At 52.8% G+C, this 15808-nt stretch overlaps 1 protein-coding gene across 1 annotated transcript in view; it reads left to right on the plus strand.

Moving 5' to 3' along the window:
- Nucleotides 1–11969: 11969 nt before the first annotated feature.
- LOC139252381 (collagen alpha-1(XI) chain-like) overlaps nt 11970–15808 on the plus strand; it is a 185891-nt gene continuing 182052 nt past the window's right edge. Inside the window, exon 1 of the mRNA XM_070873364.1 lies at nt 11970–12019. The gene's annotated coding sequence lies outside the window, so the exon portion shown is untranslated. The remainder of the gene's footprint in view (nt 12020–15808) is intronic.

Below are 15808 nucleotides of genomic sequence, written 5' to 3' on the forward strand. Positions count from 1 at the left end.
CTGTCCCAACCATTCCCTAGTGACAAAACTTTGCTGTAGTCTCTCAATAAAGTTGTCCCAATCATCACCAACACAGTACCTCTCGTCTGTGCTGCTAGTGGCCATGCTCGCGTGGTTTAAATCCCAGTTTCTTGTCGCCAATAATATGTCCTTACTACACAGTATAAATGCTCACGAGGCCCATACTTGAGAGAAGGTCACTCTGTGACCAGTTACCTTTAAGAGAAAAAGGTTAGTAAAGACAAACGTAGGTCCCCTTCAGTCAGAATCAGGGGAAGTCATAACGGGGAACAAAGAAACGGCAGACCAATTGAACAAGTACTTTGGTTCGGTATTCACTAAGGAGGATACAAACAACCTTCCGGATATAAAAGGGGTCAGAGGGTCTAGTAAGGAGGAGGAACTGAGGGAAATCCTTATTAGTCGGGAAATTGTGTTGGGGAAATTGATGGGATTGAAGGCCGATAAATCCCCAGGGCCTGATGGACTGCATCCCAGAGTACTTAAGGAGGTGGCCTTGGAAATAGTGGATGCATTGACAGTCATTTTCCAACATTCCATTGACTCTGGATCAGTTCCTATGGAGTGGAGGGTAGCCAATGTAACCCCACTTTTTAAAAAAGGAGGGAGAGAGAAAACAGGGAATTATAGACCGGTCAGCCTGACCTCAGTAGTGGGTAAAATGATGGAATCAATTATTAAGGATGTCATAGCAGTGCATCTGGAAAATGGTGACATGATAGGTCCAAGTCAGCATGGATTTGTGAAAGGGAAATCATGCTTGACAAATCTTCTGGAATTTTTTGAGGATGTTTCTAGTAAAGTGGACAAAGGAGAACCAGTTGATGTGGTATATTTGGACTTTCAGAAGGCTTTCGACAAGGTCCCACACAAGAGATTAATGTGCAAAGTTAAAGCACATGGGATTGGGGGTAGTGTGCTGACGTGGATTGAGAACTGGTTGTCAGACAGGAAACAAAGAGTAGGAGTAAATGGGTACTTTTCAGAATGGCAGGCAGTGACTAGTGGGGTGCCGCAAGGTTCTGTGCTGGGGCCCCAGCTGTTTACACTGTACATTAATGATTTAGACGAGGGGATTAAATGCAGTATCTCCAAATTTGCGGATGACACTAAGTTGGGTGGCAGTGTGAGCTGCGAGGAGGATGCTATGAGGCTGCAGAGTGATTTGGATTGGTTAGGTAAGTGGGCAAATGCATGGCAGATGAAGTATAATGTGGATAAATGTGAGGTTATCCACTTTGGTGGTAAAAACAGAGAGACAGACTATTATCTGAATGGTGACAGATGAGGAAAAGGGGAGGTGCAACGAGACCTGGGTGTCATGGTACATCAGTCATTGAAGGTTGGCATGCAGGTACAGCAGGCAGTTAAGAAAGCAAATGGCATGTTGGCCTTCATAGCGAGGGGATTTGAGTACAGCGGCAGGGAGGTGTTACTACAGTTGTACAGGGTCTTGGTGAGGCCACACCTGGAATATTGTGTACAGTTTTGGTCTCCTAACTTGAGGAAGGACATTCTTGCTATTTAGGGAGTGCAGCGAAGATTCACCAGACTGATTCCCGGGATGGTGGGACTGACCTATCAAGAAAGACTCGATCAACTGGGCTTGTATTCACTGGAGTTCAGAAGAATGAGAGGGGACCTCATAGAAACGTTTAAAATTCTGACGGGTTTAGACAGGTTAGATGCAGGAAGAATGTTCCCAATGTTGGGGAAGTCCAGAACCAGGGGTCAAAGTCTGAGGATAAGGGGTAAGCCATTTAGGACCGAGATGAGGAGAAACTTCTTCACCCAGAGAGTGGTGAACCTGTGGAATTCTCTACCACAGAAAGTAGTTGAGGCCAATTCACTAAATATATTCAAAAGGGAGTTAGATGAAGTCCTTACTACTCGGGGGATCAAGGGTTATGGCGAGAAAGCAGGAATGGGGTACTGAAGTTTCATGTTCAGCCATGAACTCATTGAATGGCGGTGCAGGCTAGAAGGGCTGAATGGCCTGCTCCTGCACCTATTTTCTATGTTTCTATGTTTCTATGTTTATTACAATGCAGTGCAGCACTCCCTCAGTACTGCCCCTCGTACAGTGCAGCACTCCCTCAGTACTGCCCCTCGTACAGTGCAGCACTCCCTCAGTACTGCCCCTCCGACAGTGCAGCACTCCCTCAGTACTGCCCCTCCTACAGTGCAGCACTCCCTCAGTACTGCCCCTCCGACAGTGTGGCACTCTCTCAGTACTGCCCCTCCGACAGTGCAGCACTCCCTCAGTACTGCCCCTCCGACAGTGCGGTGCTCCCTCAGTACTGCCCCTGATTATCTGGCCATTATCACATTGCTGTTTGTGGGAGCTTGCTGTGCGTAAGTTGGCTGCTGCTTTTCCCACATTACAACAGTGACTACACGCCAAAAAAGTATCAGTTGGCTGTAAAGCGCTTTGAGACGTCTGGTGGCCATATAAATGCGAGTCTATCTTTTCTTTCTTTGCTGTGATGCTGCAGAGATTCACGGGCCCTTTCGCCTGATGCAATGGGTTTAGTTATTCTTGCTGCCACCCTTTCAGTTAACAGGAAGAGGGAGAATTGCTTGAGTGGAACACTGCAGGCAGTGAATTGTATTAAGCTTGAACAGGCAGTCACATTCAGCTGACGAAGGAACGATGGAATCACGGGGTGATAAACAGACGATTGAATCGGGGCCACAACCAGAGCCTTAGTTACCCTTCCATAACCTTCCATAGTTCCATCACACCTTGTTCACACACAATCAGGTTTTTCTATCGCTCATCCAAACCTCTGCCTCCTGCGACTGAAATCCAGGTCCCGTTCACCATCAACCCTGACGTACATTCACATTCAAAATTCTCATCCAAATATTCCAATCCCTCCAGGGGCAGTACTGAGGGGCAGTACTGAGGGAGGGCCGCACTGTCGGAGGGGCAGTACTGAGGGGCAGTACTGAGGGAGGGCCGCACTGTCGGAGGGGCAGTACTGAGGGGCAGTACTGAGGGAGGGCCGCACTGTCGGAGGGGCAGTACTGAGGGGCAGTACTGAGGGAGGGCCGCACTGTCGGAGGGGCAGTACTGAGGGGCAGTACTGAGGGAGGGCCGCACTGTCGGAGGGGCAGTACTGAGGGGCAGTACTGAGGGAGGGCCGCACTGTCGGAGGGGCAGTACTGAGGGAGTGCCGCACTGTCGGAGGGGCAGTACTGAGGGAGTGCTGCACTGTCGGAGGGGCAGTACTGAGGGAGTGCCGCACTGTCGGAGGGGCAGTACTGAGGGAGCGCTGCACTGTCGGAGGGGCAGTACTGAGGGAGCGCCGCACTGTCGGAGGGGCAGTACTGAGGGAGTGCCGCATTGTCGGAGGGGCAGTACTGAGGGAGCGCCGCACTGTCGGAGGGGCAGTACTGAGGGAGTGCCGCATTGTCGGAGGGGCAGTACTGAGGGAGTGCAACAAACGCAACAAACATTTCCATTTCTATCGTACCTTTAATGCAGTAAAACTGGAGCGATTATCAAAGTTTGACACCGAGCTACATACGGGCACCTTGGAGAGATTACCCAAAGCTTACTGAAGCAGTATCCTGAAGAAGGAGAGAGAGGTGGAGAGGTTTAGGGAGGGAGTTCCAGAACTTGGGGCCCAGGCAGCTGAAGGCACGGTCACCTATGGTGCACACCTAAGGGGCCAGAATTGGAGGAGCGCAGAGATCTCGGAGGTTGGTGGGGCTGGAGGAGCTTCCATTGAGAGGGAGCGGCGAGGGCCATGCAGGGATTTGAACATGAGGATGAGAATTTTAAAATCGAGGCGTTGCTGAACTGGGAGCCAATGTAGGTCAGTGAATCAATGGGACTGGGTGTGAGTTAGGACACGGTCAGTGAGCACAGGGGGTGATGGGGGAACGGGACTGGGTGTGAGATAGGACATGGTCAGTGAGCACAGAGGGTGATGGGTCAATGGGACTGGGTGTGAGTTAGGACACGGTCAGTGAGCACAGTGGGTGATGGGTCAATGGGACTGGGTGTGAGTTAGGACACGGTCAGTGAGCACAGGGGGTGATGGGGGAACGGGACTGGGTGTGAGTTAGGACACGGTCAGTGAGCACAGTGGGTGATGGGTCAATGGGACTGGGTGTGAGTTAGGACACGGTCAGTGAGCACAGTGGGTGATGGGTCAATGGGACTGGGTGTGAGTTAGGACACGGTCAGTGAGCACAGGGGGTGATGGGTCAATGGGACTGGGTGTGAGTTAGGACATGGTCAGTGAGCACAGGGGGTGATGGGTCAATGGGACTGGGTGTGAGTTAGGACACGGTCAGTGAGCACAGGGGTGATGGGGGAATGGGACTGGGTGTGAGTTAGGACACGGTCAGTGAGCACAGGGGGTGATGGGTCAATGGGACTGGGTGTGAGTTAGGACACGGTCAGTGAGCACAGGGGGTGATGGGGGTACGGGACTGGGTGTGAGTTAGGAAATGGTCAGTGAGCACAGGGGGTGATGGGTCAATGGGACTGTGTGTGAGTTAGGACACGGTCAGTGAGCACAGGGGGTGATGGGTCAATGGGACTGGGTGTGAGTTAGGACACGGTCAGTGAGCACAGGGGGTGATGGGTCAATGGGACTGGGTGTGAGTTAGGACACGGTCAGTGAGCACAGTGGGTGATGGGTCAATGGGACTGGGTGTGAGTTAGGACATGGTCAGTGAGCACAGGGAGTGATGGGTCAATGGGACTGGGTGTGAGTTAGGACACGGTCAGTGAGCACAAGGGGTGATGGGGGTACGGGACTGGGTGTGAGTTAGGACACGGTCAGTGAGCACAGGAGGTGATGGGTCAACGGGACTGGGTGTGAGTTAGGACACGCTCAGTGAGCACAGGGGGTGATGGGTCAATGGGACTCGGTGTGAGTTAGGACATGGTCAGTGAGCACAGGGGGTGATGGGTCAATGGGACTGGGTGTGAGTTAGGACACGGTCAGTGTGCACAGGGGGTGATGGGGGGGAACGGGACTGGGTGTGAGTTAGGACATGGTCAGTGAGCACAGGGGGTGATGGGTCAATGGGACTGGTTGTGAGTTAGGACACGGTCAGTGAGCACACAGGGTGATGGGTCAATGGGACTGGGTGTGAGTTAGGACACGGTCAGTGAGCACAGGGGGTGATGGGTGAGTGGGACTTGGTGTGAGTTAGGACACGGTCAGTGAGCACAGGGGGTGATGGGGGGGAACGGGACTGGGTATGAGTTAGGACATGGTCAGTGAGCACAGGGGGTGATGGGTCAATGGGACTGGGTGTGAGTTAGGACACGGTCAGTGAGCACAGGGGGTGATGGGGGAACTGGACTGGGTGTGAGTTAGGACACGGTCAGTGAGCACAGGGGGTGATGGATCAATGGGACTGGGTGTAAGTTAGGACACGGTCAGTGAGCACAGGTGGTGACGGGTCAATGGGACTGGGTGTGAGTTAGGACACGGTCAGTGAGCACAGGGGGTGATGGGTCAACGGGACTGGGTGTGAGTTAGGACATGGTCAGTGAGCACAGGGGGTGATGGGGGAACGGGACTGGGTGTGAGTTAGTACATGGTCAGTGAGCACAGGGGGTGATGGGTCAATGGGACTGGGTGTGAGTTAGGACACGGTCAGTGAGCACAGGGGGTGATTGGTGAGTGGGAGTTGGTATGAGTTAGGACACGGGCACAGTGAGCACAGGGGGTGATGGGGAACGGGACTGGGTGTGAGTTAGGACACGGTCAGTGAGCACAGGGGGTGATGGGTCAATGGGACTGGGTGTGAGTTAGGACACGGTCAGTGAGCACAGGGGGTGATGGGTCAATGGGACTGGGTGTGAGTTAGGACACGGGCACAGTGAGCACAGGGGGTGATGGTTCAATGGGACTGGGTGTGAGTTAGAACACGGTCAGTGAGCACAGGGGGTGATGGGGGAATGGGACTGGGTGTGAGTTATGACACGGGCTGCCAAGTTTTGGATCACCTCTAGTTTATGTCGGGTGGAACGTGGGAGGCCAGCCAGGAGTGCGTTGGAATAGTCAGGTCTCGAGGTAACAAAGGCACGGATGAGGGTTTCAGCAGCGCATGAGCTGAGGCAAGGGTGGAGACGGGCGATGTTACGGAGGGGGAAATAGGAAGTCTTAGTTATGCTGCTGACATGTGGTTGAAAGTTCATTTCAGGGTCAGATATAACACCGAGGTTGCGAACTGTGTGGTTCAGCCTCAGACAGGAGTTGGAGAGAGGGATGGAGTCAGTGGCTGGGGAACGGAGCTTGTGGCGGGGACTGAAAACAATGGCTTCAGACTTCCCAATATTTAATTGGAGAAAATTTCTGCCCATCCAGGACTGGGTGTAGGACAAGCAGTCTGACAATTTAGAGAGCGTGGAGGGGTTGGGAGAAGTGGGGGGTGAGGTAGAACTGGGTGTCGGCAGCGTACATGTGGAAACTGACGCTGTGTTTACGGATGATGTCGCCAAGGGGCAGCATGTAGATCCCGAAGGGAGAGTGGTCGGAACTTTCACAGATTAAGGACTGTGTTTCCAAATTTACTGTAACCAAGTAGAAGGTGAGTGAGAGGGAATCAGTCGGTGAGTTCGACTTCCTGCAGTGAGTGTGGTTACCTGGGGCAACCTGTAATGATCAGGAAAATTGAATCCTCAGCCAAGGAGAGTGACGCAACTCAAACATTAAGAGTAAGGCTAGTTTAACTAGGGTAAGACTAGTTTAACTAGGGTAAGGCTAGTTTCACAACAGTAAAGCTAGTTGCACTTGAGCAAAGCTGGTTTCACTGGGGTAAGGTTACTTTGACTAGAGTAAGGCTAGTTTCACTGACAAGGAACACATCACCTTCCGCCACTGCTCAGCTCCTGGAACCGTTATCTGTGACTTTGTTACCTCTGACTCGACTATTCCACTGCTCTCCTGACCGGCCTCCCATCTTCCACCCTCCTTCAACTTCAGCTCTTCGAAAACTCTGCTGCCCCCGTGTCCTAACTCACACCCAGTCCCATTGACCCATCACCCCCTGTGCTCACTGACCATGTCCTAACTCACACCCAGTCCCACTGTACCCATCACCCCCTGTGCTCACTGACCATGTCCTAACTCACACCCAGTCCCACTGTACCCATCACCCCCTGTGCTCACTGACCATGTCCTAACTCACACCCAGTCCCATTGACCCATCACCCCCTGTGCTCACTGACCATGTCCTAACTCACACCCAGTCCCATTGACCCATCACCCCCTGTGCTCACTGACCGTGTCCTAACTCACACCCAGTCCCATTGACCCATCACCCCCTGTGCTCACTGACCGTGTCCTAACTCACACCCAGTCCCATTGACCAATCACCCCCTGTGCTCACTGACCGTGTCCTAACTCACACCCAGTCCCATTGACCCATCACCCGCTGTGCTCACTGACCGTGTCCTAACTCACACCCAGTCCCATTGACCCATCACCCCCTGTGCTCACTGACCGTGTCCTAACTCACAACCAGTCCCATTGACCCATCACCCCCTGTGCTCACTGACCGTGTCCTAACTCACACCCAGTCCCATTGACCCATCACCCCCTGTGCTCACTGACCGTGTCCTAACTCACACCCAGTCCCATTGACCCATCACCCCCTGTGCTCACTGACCGTGTCCTAACTCACACCCAGTCCCATTGACCCATCACCCCCTGTGCTCACTGATCGTGTCCTAACTCACACCCAGTCCCGTTCCCCCATCACCCCCTGTGCTCACTGACCGTGTCCTAACTCACACCCAGTCTCATTGACCCATCACCCCCTGTGCTCGCCGGCCTACATTGGCTCCCGGTTAAGGAATGCCTCGATTTCAAAATTCTCATCCTTGTTTCCAATCCCTCCATGGCCCTCGCCCCTCCCTATCTCTGTAACCTCCTCCAGCCCCACAAACTCCCGAGATGTCTGCGTTCCCCTCATTCTGCCCTCCTGAGCATCCCTGATTATAATTGCTCCACCATCGGTGGCCGTGCCTTCTGTTGCCTGGGCCCCAAGCTCTGGAACTCCCTCCCTAAACCTATCCATATCTCTACCTCTTTCTCCTCCTTCAAGATGCTCCTTAAAACCGACCTCTTTGACCCAGCTTTTGGTCACCTGTCCTAATATCTCCTGATGCAGCTCGGTGTCTAATACTTTATCTCATTATACTCCTGTGAAGCACCTTGGGATGTTTCACTACATTAAAGGCGTTATATAAATACAGGTTGCTGTTTTTGTTATTTCTGTAAACTTTAGCGTATTGATTTCAGTTTGCGCTGGGAATTGCAGTAGGTTAATGATCAAGATGTTGATGTGACGTGCAAGAGAAGATTGACAATAATTCGAAGATTAACGATTTCCAACGTTTATACCAGAGAGGGAGTTAGATGTGGGACCCCATGATTAGGGTGATGGGAAGGTTAGTCAGTTGTATCTCTCTGTGTCCAGCTGATACGTAAATTGAAACTTTACAACCAATGAGGAAGTTAGTCAGACTTCAGAGGCAAATAGACCGGTGAAATGGACAAACACTTGGGCAGGTGAAATTTAACGCAGAGAATTGTGAAAGAACTATCCTTCGGCTGCCCGGAACTGTACACAATAATCCACTTTCCAAGGTTCAATCGTTCAGTAATTTAAAACAAACTCTTGTGATAATCTTAACTTATCCTCGTAAAGTGTTTTTTCACCAGAAACAGACCCTGTACCCACCAGTACTGTACCCCAGTGTAATACAGTGACTGACCTGTACCCACCAGTACTGTACCCCAGTGTTATACAGTGACAGACCTGTACCCACCAGTACTGTACCCCAGTGTTATACAGTGACAGACCTGTACCCACCAGTACTGTACCCCAGTGTTATACAGTGACAGACCTGTACCCCCCAGTACTGTACCCCAGTGTTATACAGTGACAGACCTGTACCCACCAGTACTGTACCCAGTGTTATACAGTGACAGACCTGTACCCACCAGTACTGTACCCCAGTGTTATACAGTGACAGACCTGTACCCACCAGTACTGTACCCCAGTGTTATACAGTGACAGACCTGTACCCACCAGTACTGTACCCCAGTGTTATACAGTGACAGACCTGTGCCCACCAGTACTGTACCCCAGTGTTATACAGTGACAGACCTGTACCCACCAGTACTGTACCCCAGTGTTAAACAGTGACAGACCTGTACCCACCAGTACTGTACCCCAGTGTTATACAGTGACAGACCTGTACCCACCAGTGCTGTACCCCAGTGTTATACAGTGACAGACCTGTACCCACCAGTATTGTACCCCAGTGTTATACAGGGACAGACCTGTACCCACCAGTACTGTACCCCAGTGTTATACAGTGACAGACCTGTACCCACCAGTACTGTACCCCAGTGTTATACAGTGATAGACCTGTACCCACCAGTACTGTACCCCAGTGTTATACAGTGACAGACCTGTGCCCACCAGTACTGTACCCCAGTGTTATACAGTGACAGACCTGTACCCACCAGTACTGTACCCCAGTGTTAAACAGTGACAGACCTGTACCCACCAGTACTGTACCCCAGTGTTATACAGTGACAGACCTGTACCCACCAGTGCTGTACCCCAGTGTTATACAGTGACAGACCTGTACCCACCAGTACTGTACCCCAGTGTTATACAGGGACAGACCTGTACCCACCAGTACTGTACCCCAGTGTTATACAGTGACAGACCTGTGCCCACCAGTACTGTACCCCAGTGTTATACAGTGACAGACCTGTGCCCACCAGTACTGTACCCCAGTGTTATACAGTGACAGACCTGTACCCACCAGTACTGTACCCCAGTGTTATACAGTGACAGACCTGTACCCACCGGTACTGTACCCCTTTGGATTACTGGTCCAGTACAATACCCAACATTACCGTACCCCTCGGGAAGACGTGCTACCCCCATTCCATCTGTTAATTATTGCCACCCCCTCGATGTTGGGTTTGAACTCTGCCCTTTAGTAATGTGTGTGATTTCTCTCCCTCAGGGTTTCCAAGGTAAGACTGGACCGCCCGGTCCTGGAGGCGTGGTGGGACCTCAGGTAAGGACTGATTGAGGGAGGTGTGTGTGAGTGCTTCAATGTCTGCATTGGCAAACAATTGTTAACACAAGCCAGCACCATGAGCGTGGGGAGCAAAGGCCGATTATCACCCATCATTAATGTGGATCACTGGCAGTCAGGTCACGGGGGAACTCGTTGACCTGTATAACACACGAATCCACACCTTCAGGTCTGGTCTCCCTTTACAAAGGGCTGGAACACTGGCCAGGGTGGGTTGGGACTGGGGCAATGGTCTCTCCATTATCCACCCGCTGTGATTAACCTGCGGGGTTTGCACAGTCCATCCAACCAACAACGGACCTTCCACAGTCAGTGCCCAAGGCTTCTCACCAGAACGGGAGCATCAGTTGTTCCTGCAGGTACCTCTGGAACAGAGCGGTTTGGGAGGTTGGGATTGCTGCTGTCAGCATTCTAAAGGCCAGGATAATGCCGCCTGTCCCAACTGAATGACCCTGTCCAGGAGACCCAGAGGGCACAGACGCCATTCCTGCAGGGTTTCCACCAAAGTCACGGCTGGAAGTTCAGAGTCCAACACATTTAGAGCTCGTGAAAGCTCCCTTGGCCTGAGAGTGAACCCAAGGGGCACAAAGACAGAATGACACGGAGTGTCCAGCCCAGGAACAGGCCATTGGGCCCCACCGCTCCGTGCCGGGGTTTATGCCCCACCGCTCCGTGCCGGGGTTTATGCTCCACCGCTCCGTGCCGGGGTTTATACCCCACCGCTCCGTGCCGGGGTTTATGCCCCACCGCTCCGTGCCGGGGTTTATACCGCACCGCTCCGAGCCGGGGTTTATGCCCCACCGCTCCGTGCCGGGGTTTATGCCCCACCGCTCCGTGCCGGGGTTTATGTCCCACCGCTCCGTGCCGGGGTTTATGCCCCACCGCTCCGTGCCGGGTTTTATACCCCACCGCTCCGAGCCGGGGTTTATGCCCCACCGCTCCGTGCCGGGGTTTATGCCCCACCGCTCCGTGCCGGGGTTTATACCCCACCGCTCCGTGCCGGGGTTTATGCCCCACACCAGCCCCCTCCCACCCCTCTCCATCTCACCCTATCCCCATATCCTTCTATTCCTTTCTCCCCCATGTGTTTATCCAGCTTCCCCTTAAATACATCGATACTATTCACCTCAACCCCTCCCTGTGGCAGCGAGTCCCACATTCTCACCGCTCTCTGGGTAAAGAGGTTTCTCCTGAATTCCCCATTGGGTTTATCAGTGACTGTCTGATATTGATGGCCCCGAGTTCTGCCCCCCCCCCCCCGCCATGTGGGAACATCTTTTCTACATCGACCCGATCGAACCCCTCCATAAACTTAACAACCTCCATCAGGCCAAACCTCAGACGTGTCGTTTCTACCTAATCAGTTGTTCCCTCTCATAAACTCTCAGTTCTGGTATCACTCTTGTAAACACATCGTGTGATCAGAACTCGCAGCGATGAATATCGCCATTTTAATCTACAGGAAGGTTCCAGGGAGCGATATTAAAATAATACTCCTGCTCTCAGAGGTGTCTCAACGGAGTGTAAACTCTGGCAATAAATCCTCCTCTTTGTCCCGTGCTTTTTAGTGAACAGTTACCCCTTAATTATACATCAATATTGGTTTAGATACTTCTAAATGAATGGCTTCAGTTTTAGTATCACCTTTGACAGTTTCTGAGACAGCTGTAAACGATCCCATAATTACTGTGATGTAGACCGTATTATTGGTGATGATTAATCATCGATTACGTCGATGGTTCTGGTTCTGAGCTCCTGTCTAACTTGTTCTTTCTGGGTTGCCTATAGGGTCCGACTGGTGAGACTGGCCCATTGGGCGAGAGAGGGCACCCAGGACCACCCGGACCCCCAGGGGAACAAGGACTCCCTGGATCAGCGGGAAAGGAAGGAGCAAAGGTGAGTCTCACTGGACATCTGGTGTTAGTCCCACCACAACAGAGTCTGAGTGTGTGTCAGTGTTACAGTGTGTGTCAGTGTCACAGTGTGTGTCAGTGTCAGTGTCACAGTGTGTGTCAGTGTCACAGTGTGTGTCAGTGTTACAGTGTGTGTCAGTGTCAGTGTCACAGTGTGTGTCAGTGTCACAGTGTGTGTCAGTGTTACAGTGTGTGTCAGTGTCACAGTGTGTGTCAGTGTTACAGTGTGTGTCAGTGTGTGTCAGTATCACAGTGTGTGTCAGTGTTACAGTGTGTGTCAGTGTCACAGTGTGTGTCAGTGTTACAGTGTGTGTCAGTGTCAGTGTCACAGTGTGTGTCAGTGTTACAGTGTGTGTCAGTGTCACAGTGTGTGTCAGTGTCAGTGTCACAGTGTGTGTCAGTGTCACAGTGTGTGTCAGTGTCAGTGTCACAGTGTGTGTCAGTGTCACAGTGTGTGTCAGTGTCAGTGTCACAGTGTGTGTCAGTGTCACAGTGTGTGTCAGTGTCACAGTGTGTGTCAGTGTTACAGTGTGTGTCAGTGTCAGTGTCACAGTGTGTGTCAGTGTCAGAGTGTGTGTCAGTGTTACAGTGTGTGTCAGTGTCAGTGTCACAGTGTGTGTCAGTGTCACAGTGTGTGTCAGTGTTACAGTGTGTGTCAGTGTCAGTGTCACAGTGTGTGTCAGTGTCACAGTGTGTGTCAGTGTCAGTGTCAAAGTGTGTGTCAGTGTCACAGTGTGTGTCAGTGTCAGTGTCACAGTGTGTGTCAGTGTCACAGTGTGTGTCAGTGTCAGTGTCAGAGTGTGTGTCAGTGTTACAGTGTGTGTCAGTGTCACAGTGTGTGTCAGTGTCAGTGTCACAGTGTGTGTCAGTGTTACAGTGTGTGTCAGTGTCAGTGTTACAGTGTGTGTCAGTGTTGCAGTGTGTGTCAGTGTTAGTGTTACAGTGTGTGTCAGTGTCACAGTGTGTGTCAGTGTCAGTGTCACAGTGTGTGTCAGTGTCACAGTGTGTGTCAGTGTCAGTGTCACAGTGTGTGTCAGTGTTACAGTGTGTGTCAGTGTCAGTGTCACAGTGTGTGTCAGTGTTACAGTGTGTGTCAGTGTCAGTGTCACAGTGTGTGTCAGTGTTACAGTGTGTGTCAGTGTGTGTCAGTATCACAGTGTGTGTCAGTGTTACAGTGTGTGTCAGTGTCACAGTGTGTGTCAGTGTTACAGTGTGTGTCAGTGTCAGTGTCACAGTGTGTGTCAGTGTTACAGTGTGTGTCAGTGTGTGTCAGCGTCACAGTGTGTGTCAGTGTCAGTGTCACAGTGTGTGTCAGTGTTACAGTGTGTGTCAGTGTCAGTGTCACAGTGTGTGTCAGTGTTACAGTGTGTGTCAGTGTCATAGTGTGTGTCAGTGTTACAGTGTGTGTCAGTATCAGTGTCACAGTGTGTGTCAGTGTCGGGAAGCAGTTCTGTGTTAAACCGATGTCCCATTATTCAAATAATTTGCTTGTTCTTGTTACTCAATCTGTTGTGAGCTGTTTATAACCGGGGTACAGCCTCATTCCCCCAAACCCCCAGCGCATAACTCCCTCCCTCTCATTGCTCAAATTCAAACCCCAAACGCATCCCTTAATCTCCAACCCTGAACCTTCCTACACCCAAACCCCAATCTCTATTCCCCAATCCCCATCATCTCATCTCTCAATCCCTGAACCCCCCAAAACCTCCCTACCCCCATCCTCCAACCCCCCAAAACCTCCTTACCCCCACCCTCCAACCTCCCTGCTCCCACCCTCCAACCCCTCAAACCTCCCTACCCCCATCCTCCAACCCCCCCCAAACCTCCCTACCCCCATCCTCCAACCCCTCAAACCTCCATACCCCCATCCTCCAACCCCTCAAACCTCCATACCCCCTCCTCCAACCCCCCCAAACCTCCTTACCCCCACCCTCCAACCTCCCTACTCCCACCCTCCAACCCCCCAAACCTCCCTACCCCCATCCTCCAACCCCTCAAACCTCCATACCCCCATCCTCCAACCCCTCCAAACCTCCTTACCCCCATCCTCCAACCCCTCAAACCTCCTTACCCCCACCCTCCAACCCCCCCAAACCTCCTTACCCCCACCCTCCAACCTCCCTACTCCCACCCTCCAACCCCCCCAAACCTCCCTACCCCCATCCTCCAACCCCCCCAAACCTCCCTACCCCCATCCTCCAACCCCCCAAACCTCCATACCCCCATCCTCCAACCCCTCCAAACCTCCTTACCCCCATCCTCCAACCCCTCAAACCTCCTTACCCCCACCCTCCAACCCCCCAAACCTCCTTACCCCCACCCTCCAACCCCCCAAACCTCCTTACCCCCACCCTGCAACCTCCCTACTCCAACCCTCCAACCCCCCCAAACCTCCCTACCCCCATCCTCCAACCCCCCAAACCTCCATACCCCCATCCTCCAACCCCCCCAAACCTCCTTACCCTCACCCTCCAACCTCCCTACTCCCACCCTTCAACCCCCCAAATCTCCCTACCCCCACCCTGCAACCCCCCAAACCTCCACACCCCCACCCTCCAACCCCCCCAAACCTCCTTACCCTCACCCTCCAACCTCCCTACTCCCACCCTTCAACCCCCCAAACCTCCACACCCCCACCCTCCAACCCCCCCAAACCTCCTTACCCTCACCCTCCAACCTCCCTACTCCCACCCTTCAACCCCCCCAAACCTCCATACCCCCACCCTCCAACCCCTCAAACCTCCATACCCCCACCCTCCAACCCCCCCAAACCTCCATACCCCCACCCTCCAACCCCTCAAACCTCCCTACTCCCACCCTCCAACCCCCCAAACCTCCCTACCCCCACCCTCCAACCCCCCAAATCCATCCCAAATCTCCATGCCTGAACCCATCCCTCAACCACCCCGTCCCTTCCCCCCCCCCCACAACACCCTCATCCTCTCAGCCCTCAAACCCCCTCCCCCCCCGCCCCCATGTTATTTGCCAATATCTCGGTGGGTGGCAGAGCCCGGCTGTGTCAGGGAGGGTGTGAATCGTCTGGGAACCAAACAGCCTGAGATATCTAGGCCTTGGAGAGGGTGCAGAGGGGATTGACCAGAATGGTCCCGGGGATGAGGGCCTTCAGTGACGGGGAGAGACTGGAGAAGCTGGGGTTGTTCTCCTTGGAGCAGAGAGGGTTAAGGGGAGATTTAATAGAGGGGTTCAAAATTATAAAGAGTTTTGATCGAGTAAATCAGGAGAACCTGTTCCCAGGGCAGGAGGGCCAGTAACCAGAGGGACACAGATTGACGATAATTGGCGATGGAACCAGAGGGGGAGATGGGGAGAATGTGTTTACGCAGCGAGTTGTTGTGATCGGGAACGCGCTGCCTGAAAGGGCGGTGGGAGCAGATTCAATAGTAACTTTCAAACCGGGAATTGGGTAAATACTGGAAGGGGAAAGATTTGCCGGGCTGTGGGGAAAGAGCGGGGAGTGGGACTGATGGGATCGCTCTGTCACAGAGCCGGCACAGGCTCGATGGGCCCAATGGCCTCCTGTGCTGGGCGATTCTGTGATTCTAACTATTTATCCAATTCCCGTTTGAAAGTTACTATTGAATCTGCTCCCACCGCCCTTTCAGGCAGCGCGTTCCCGATCACAACAACTCGCTGCGTAAAAACATTCTCCCCATCTCCCCCTCTGGTTCCATCGCCGATTATCGTCAATCTGTGTCCCTCTGGTTACCGGCCATCCTGCCTCTGGGAACAGGTTCTCTCCTTAGTTGCTCGA

The sequence above is a fragment of the Pristiophorus japonicus genome, unplaced genomic scaffold, assembly GCF_044704955.1.
Source record: "Pristiophorus japonicus isolate sPriJap1 unplaced genomic scaffold, sPriJap1.hap1 HAP1_SCAFFOLD_462, whole genome shotgun sequence".
Taxonomy (NCBI): Eukaryota; Metazoa; Chordata; class Chondrichthyes; family Pristiophoridae; genus Pristiophorus; species Pristiophorus japonicus.